The 8,355-nt window shown below is 29.3% G+C and overlaps 1 pseudogene; it reads left to right on the top strand.

Moving 5' to 3' along the window:
- The first annotated feature begins 3,369 nt into the window (after nucleotides 1-3,369).
- On the top strand, nucleotides 3,370-4,119 carry LOC150025221 (uncharacterized; annotated as a pseudogene).
- The last annotated feature ends 4,236 nt before the right edge of the window (nucleotides 4,120-8,355 follow it).

Here is an 8,355-nt window from a genome sequence, read left to right as displayed (position 1 = left end):
AGTGAAGAACAGCTAAGGTTGGGGTTGGAGGGGACGGCAGACGGTGGTTGGATAAGTGACGTGGCAATTTCTTAGAAAGAGAAAGCCTTTCCTATGGGACCCACACTCTCTCTATCTCCTCCTACGTGTCACTCTCTCTAACGTCTTACGTGCCTTTTCAACAACACCCTTCTATCTCTCTCTCTCTGTTAATCAAAAATTAAAATTAAAATTAAAATATAATAGAATCCGCATTGGCCACTGTGCACTTTACAGTTTCACACGCTCCATTCACAATCCATTTACTGTTATTACTAAAATAAAAATACAACTTAAATAAATAAATACACTATTATAAGTGTTTGTGATTTTACTACATTCAATGTTACACATGTTACAACATATCCGTTGCTCCACATAAATGCCCCTCCCACCACTCACTCTTCATTATTTTCAATTCCATTTATTACTATTTTTACTATTATTATTATTAAAATATTCTTTTCATTCAAATTTCTCTCCATTTCCACGCTGTCAGTACCCACCCTGCCGCCATCAGGTGGTGGTGGTGGATGCTGCCCAAGTCTGTTATAAATTATTATAATGTCTTACTCTCTCTACTTCCTCTAATAACATTAATAATAAAACAATTCATATGTAGTTATCATTATTTTTTTTAAATAATGTTCAGTACACTTAGTATTCAACTATAATATTTATGCATCACTGCAATCATATTTTCCGTATTGAAACACTCTTATTTCATTTAGTTCAGTTACTATTTGATTAATTTATATAATTTATAAACTATGTAGAACCGATATTGACACGGACATTGATACGATATAAATAAGGAGATATGTATAAAAATTTAAATGTAAAATACAAGACACAGATCTATATATTATATAATTATGAATTATATAAATTGATAATGTACACAAATATGTTCTCAGATTATTTTTTAGTAAAAAAAATGTTTTTTATTATTAGTTTACAAGAATTTATTAATTATTTTTATAATTATAATAAAAATTTATATAATAAAATTTAATTTTTTTAAAAATTAACTTTTTTTTTAGAATTGTCAGAATTCTATGTTTCGATAACTATTTAAGAAGAGTGTAGTAACTTTATAATTTATAAAAGTAATGTATTGATGTGGTGAATTTCTTCTTCTTCATTCTTGGGAACGAAAGAATGGAAGAATCCGAATTCCCAGATCATAGGAATAGGAACAACAACCTTCACTCACCATTTCGAATTCAAACCCTTTTCTCTGATTCTGTGCTTCTCATTTTCCGATATGCACTATTGCACTTTCAAATTTGCACTATTTTGTTTATGCTTTAGAAGAGTGGGAATGTTAAAAAGCTGATAAGACAATGATTATTTTACTTTACTGCAAAGTCTTAAACGGGTGACTCTTTGGAGCATTGGGACTAGATTAAGTGAACCTTTTTTCATTTAACACGTTCAGTTGACTGCTCTTGACCTATGTACCACAGTGTATGAAACCTAGGCATCAAAGAATGGACCCAATTCGTAGAATCCTTCAAATTTTGTTTTCACATGGTGGCTATTGCTTATTTATCTCTTCCATATTATGTCACGTCTCAAACTTTCCTCTTACGTCGATTCTCATCATAATTATATCTTTAAAAAACGTTTTTCGAAGACTTGAAACAAAATATATATAAATTATTTTTAGTTTCAATTCCTAATCTGTGAAACTATAACACATCGCAATCAAAAAAACTTAATCAAAATATGTCAGATTTACACTACTGTAATTTTCGTTAAATTCTGCTTGCAAAAATCATTTTTAAATGAATAAGCCGTACTAGTAATCATAACTTTTGTTCTGGTACTTTTTTTAATTAGAAGTTGTGTTTATATTCATCAGTTTTGATTTTTTTTTTCACACTTACACTAAAATGGTGTTTGGAAACATGATTTTTTAAGGGTTATTTTTTTTTATTACGTTACGAAAAATAGTTTTGTATGGAAGTCATGCTTCAAAATATGAGTTTCAATTTTTTCTTTTAAGAAAGTCGTGTGTGTACCTATATTTTTCAAAAAGAAAATCATTGAAACAAATTTCGTTTTTCAAAATTTTTATGTTTTAAACAATGCAATTAATTAATTATTTAAGGTTTAGGATACTTAATTCATCATTTCGTAATTGCCATTTTTTAGAATTTATCATTTTAATGTAAACAAAGAGATGTAGAATAAGTTATTTAAAATTTAATTAATTGATGGATTTATTTATATATAGATGTAATTTTAGAATATTTAAAGTCACTAAATTATAGATAATCACAACAAATGTTTGAAATTTAAAATCATTTATACGATTATACACGTCTCTTTAATTATTAAAATAATTTAATAATACTGTATAGGGTGATTTTAAGATTCAATATTGAATTATAAATATGTGCATTTCTACATTAAAATTATCAATTCAACATCTTTGATCAAATTGGAATGATTAGATTATAAGGATGGTAAATTATACAATAACTAGTTTTGTCATTTATCGGAAAATCACCTAATCCCAATAGTTTTAATCAAGTATTTAAATTTGGATATTTAATGTCCTTTCAACTCCACATTAAATTTGAATAATGCATACAAAAACATAGACATAATTATCAACATTCCAATTGAAATTACATATACACATCACACCATTATGCAATAGGCACATATTTATTACGTACCCTTTCAACATTATCAACAAATGGCATGAGAGCAAACCTTAACCAAATGCTCAATTGTTCATTATTATTTTTCTTGTTTCTATGTGCATTTCTCTAATTAAAAGATACTTTAAATATACTCAAATTTCATAATAAAATTTTAATAATTTAATTATAGTTTGATAATATTACAACTACAATGTTTGAACGGTGGGATCAAAGCACATACAAACTTAATTTCGTTAGAGTGAGAATCACAAACTATTTTGCATTCTTTTATATGACTCTTATATAATTTGTTGGAGATCTCACATTCACTAGAGATTCATAGTATATAACGTGCAAAGCTCACCTTATAAACTAATTTTATAAGGTTGAGTTAAACTTAAAGTTTATTTTTTAATGTGATATCAGAGTCATTTAGAGCATATCATAGCAAAGTATGTTGGGTTTATCAGGCAACCCACTATCGGGTCGCTATCGGACCACCTATTGGAGATCCTACATCAACTAGAGATTATGACATTTCATTCTTTATAAGTGGGTGCAAACCTCACTTTATAAGTCGGTTTTATGAGGTTGAATTAGGCTTAAAGTCCACTTCTTAATATGGTATCAAAGTTTTTAGGAGCTCCAAACCATCTCTTTTTTGTTTCTCCATCATGCTCATTACTCTTTCACCATGGCGAGCCAAACCCTAGATCATCTTACTAATCCATCCAATCCATACTATCTCAGCACCAATGAAAATTCGACCATGGTTCTCGTACCTTCCTTGTTAACCAAAAACAATTATCATGAATCGGCGAAGTATATGCAAACATCCCTACGATCTAAGAGCAAGTTGCGATTTATTGACGAAAGTCTTCTGTCTCCACCCATCGGCAATCATTTATACGAAACGTGGAATCAAAGTAATCAAATGGTGGTTTCTTGGCTTCGCAGTGCGATGACAGCTTCAATAGATAAATTTGTTTTGTGGATGGATGTCGTTGTTGAAATCTGGAATGATGTGCGCAATAGGTTTTCTTAAGGTGATAATTTTCGCATTGCGACCTTGCAAGAAGAGATATATGGGTTGAAGTAAGGGAATATGACGATGTCAGAATATTTCACGAGATTAAAAACATCTTGGGAGGAATTAGAGATGTTTGAGCCATTGCTGAAGTGTTCTTGTACAAACCCTTGTAGCTGTGGTGTTGTTACTTGTGCTAGAACTTGTCGAACCACAGGCTACATTATACGATTCTTAAGGGGTCTCAACGAACAATACAGTCAAATTCAATCTCAAATCATGTTAATGGATCCCATGCCATATATCACATGGGTGTTCTCTCTAATCGTTCAACAAGAACGGGAATTTGGAACCCCACTTCTCCCTGATAACAATGATCCTGACAAGGTGTTGATGAATGTTGTGGTTGATCCATGAAATTTCAGTGGAAGATATGGTAAAGGCAGAGGTCGTAGTTTTAATGGACGAGGCTGAAGGGGAAATAATTCCCATTTTTGTACGTATTGTGGAAAAAATAATCATACAATGAATACATATTATCATAAACATGGTTTCCCACCAGGTTACAAATTCAAGCAAGGACCAACGGAATCTGCTCATACAGCTGCATCCATTAATGCTCAAGAAGATGTTACTCCTTCCGAGGCTAATCCACCCAATTCTAACATTCAGATTTCTCAAGAACAGTATAATTAGAGTCAATTTCGAGTCTATCCTAGTGAGTGTTTGTTGGGTTTATCAGACCACCCGCTATCAGACCGTTATCGGACCACCCATAATATGTTGTCTTACGCACGAGTTGTCACTCTCGGCATGAGGGAGGTGTTTTGGAGATCCCACAACGACTAGATATTAGATATTTTACTCTTTGTAAGTGGGTGCAAACCTCACTTCATAAGTCAATTTTATGAGGTTGAGTTTGCCTTAAAGTTCACTTCTTAATACCACCCATAAATATATAGTCTAAAACTCGAGTCTTGGCATGAGAATGTGTGTTTAAGATCTCACATCAACTAAAAATATGGACATTTTATGTGCAAATCTTAGTCGGTAGGTTGAGTTAAACTTAAAGTTCAATTTTATTAAAATATACTAAAGTGAAAGTTTTCTAAAATGTTGTATCATTAATTAAATTTAATATAGTTATATGAGTTTTTTTATGTGAAAAAAAAATATATTTGTACCTTGTAACCTCTTTAAAAACCTTCTTTACAACTTTTTAGTGATTTGTTATAGAATTATTTTGATATAATCTTACCATTCTAATGACAAAACCATAATCTAGATGTCACACTAAACTCCCAACTACTTATGCATAAAGAATAACAGACTTAATTTGTTAGAGGTTAGGAATGTGAGGTGGTTATGTATGTCTTCAATCATTAATGATATTAGGAGACAAAGTGAATATGATGTGAAAGGGAGAGGAAAATAATGAAAGTGGTGATGTGCACAAATATAATAAGTATAATTGGAATTTCATGTGAGATTATAGCATTACAATGCCAATGTGATATTTCATTTGTTGTTGACTCATTATTTGATAACAAAATTATAAAAAATGTTGAACCAAAATTATCCACTCCGAAGAACTCACTAAAAAAAAATCTTCCAAATCTCAAAGTGGGCCCAACAGTGTACACATTTCTAAACCTATGAGGTTATAACAAAATATTCCTCTTGATACCCAATTTTATGTATGAGTTGATTAATTAGACAATTATTAGTTGTAATTACACTGTTATTTTATTATTTTGTAAGGTTAAATTTTCATTTTTTACGTATCCCACAACCTCATATGTAACATAAATAAAATCATATTTTTAGTTTTTAACTTTTAAATTCGAAACATCTTTTTTTTTAAAAACTAATAAATAAATTATATATATAAATTGGTAGCGTGAGTCCAACGCAAGTTAAATAAGCGTACCATTAAAATTCCCTTTTTAGGTCCAATGAATATGAAATATAACGTATTTGGTTGTACTTGTTAAAATTTACTTGTCAGCTATTAACCAAATGTAGGTCCTCACTATGCAACTTGCAATCTATTTTATTATTTGGAAAATGTTTACAGTTTATTTTAAATGCTTAAAAGTATTTTTTTTTAAATATAAACAGATAGATATAATTTATGATTACTTATATTTGAGAATGTTAATATGAGAGAAAGAGCCTATTAATTAATCTTAATATAATGATTTGAATAATAATTTTTCCTTTTTAAAGATTCCAAGGCCCTTTATACTTAGAGACATATACAGTATTTAAAAAGGTGACATGTTTTAATACATAATTTATTACCTCAGTTACATTATAATAAACAAATATTTATATATGACTTAATATAATAGAGAATTGATGAGACTAAACTGAAATACAGGAGCACTAATTAAATAATTAACTATATACTCACATCACATGCTTATTATTTGTAAAGTTAATTAGGTCAATTTACAAAGACTACTTAAAGAATAAAGTCTGACATATTTTTATATGTTGGACTGTGTCAGGAATTTTCTTACAATGACTACTTCCACCCCTCTTGTTAGTTTCTAGAACTTCATATACATTTCTAAGTAAACCCACTTGTTAATATTATAAATATACGTTATTATTATTATATAATATTTTGATATATTATATAAAAATCACAATACTGTATTTATTTTTTACAATATTCTGAGTGTGAGGAGCGAAGGTTATTTATTTATTTTTGGGTATAAATTCAGAAGTCATGAATATGTATGACAGGTGCCGCATGAGTCATGTATATATCATGCTGTGATCCATGCATTAATTTTATTCATATTTATTTTACTAACAAAAGCAGCTGGATTCACGGAAGGGAGAATTAATATGGTGTGGGTGAACCATTTTTGAATCTAAATTATGTTCATTCCACCAACTCCTTTTAACTACTCTTATATGCATACATACCCATAACAAATAATGAACATATATTATTTAGAAGGAGCTTAATGGGCATGGGCATCCATCATTGCATGTGTTTCCAAATCACTTTTGTCTTTAGGTCATGGAATATTATATTTTACAATAAATACTATTTTCATCTTAATAAAATACATGCATCATTACTACTCTCCTTCGTTATTTTATTTTTCTTCAAATAGTTTTAAAACTATTTTCTGCAATGTGCACCTTTTTGGAGAAATAGAATAGCGTGTATCATATTTGTCACGTTCGATTCTCTTCCCCACGAATAAAAGGAAGAATGATTGAAACTGAAATGACTTGCAATGGTGGTGTCTGCAAGTAAAGCGCATTCACAACAGCGTCCCTTACTATGGACCCATCACATTTTTTAGCTTTCTCTCTGCCATTTTTATATTCATTTCACTAATTTTACACTTTATAAAAACTCCTTCAGATCCAACGTAATTCCTTGTCTTTTTCACCTTTATGGTAACATTTTTTTTTATGTAGGGACAGAAAAGTATTAATTATTGGAAGTATAAAAATCAGAGATGCAAATGAATTTTGAGGAAATCAATACACGTCAATGAAATATGTAAATATCAAAACTTTTTTGTTAGTTTTAAAATTTGTATAATTTAAATTCCAATGTTTTTTTCTCTGAAAAATCAACATACTGATGTTGTCACTTCAGAGAAAGAAAAGGGGTTATTTCTTCCTGCACCTCCATATATTTTTTTCTCACCTCCATAAACTTTTATATTTTCAAAAATATTCCTCAATAATATTCTGAATTATGTAATCTAAAAGTCTTTTTTCAAATTCGTAATTAACTTCTGGATTACATAATCCAAAAGCTTTTTTTCATATGCACGATTAGTTTTCGGATTATGTAATCTGGAAGTCTTTTTTAGCTTTCGGATTACATAATCCGGAAGTCTCTTTTCAAATGTGTGTCCGGATTACATAATCCAGAAGTTACTTTGTGGGGTGGCATAAGAAGGTTAAAAAGGTATTTTCATGTTGTGTATAGGGGTGGCAAAAAAACCTATGAAGGTGCAGAAAGTAACAGTCAAGAAAAGATTATATTTACTGGGCTGGTAACAAAGTCGCAGAGAAGCCCAATCTTCCTACACCTTCATATATTTTTTAATTCCAACCTTACGCTTATGAGTATTTATTAAGGTTTTTCGTTCACTTTTTTTTTTTATAAAATTTCATAACACTCCCTTAGTATAATATATATTTAATCTTTTACAATTCAAAAGTATTTTTGCATTTGGAAATATCTTTTAAATTGTACAATTTATAATACATTTTAAAATTATTTTTCATATTTTACAATCTGAAAAGTATTTTTAAATTTGAAAATATCTTATAGATTGTACAATCCAAAATATATATTACCGTAAGGAGTGTTATGGATTATTACCAGATTTAAAAATTTTGGATTGTAAAATCTAGAATTTTTTAAAAATAATATTTTCTAAAAAATATATTTTTTAAAACAAAATGATTTTTTGTGTTATATATGAATGAGCCGAGAAGCTATGGACAAGAAAAAATAGCCTAATGTAAGCCCAACAGTGGCAAAAAAAAAATAGTACTAATAGGTATTTCGGGTGGTGATAAAGATTTTAGTTTATTGTTTTAAATTTAATTTTGAAAATAAAACCCAATTGAATTTTGAAACGGAGTATTACTCGTTTTAAAAAT

This window comes from Phaseolus vulgaris, chromosome 9, assembly GCF_051622355.1.
Source record: "Phaseolus vulgaris cultivar YP4 chromosome 9, ASM5162235v1, whole genome shotgun sequence".
Classification (NCBI taxonomy): Eukaryota; Viridiplantae; Streptophyta; class Magnoliopsida; order Fabales; family Fabaceae; genus Phaseolus; species Phaseolus vulgaris.
The sequence above is the reverse complement of the archived record's forward strand: the minus strand, read 5'-3'. Positions and strand labels throughout refer to the sequence as shown.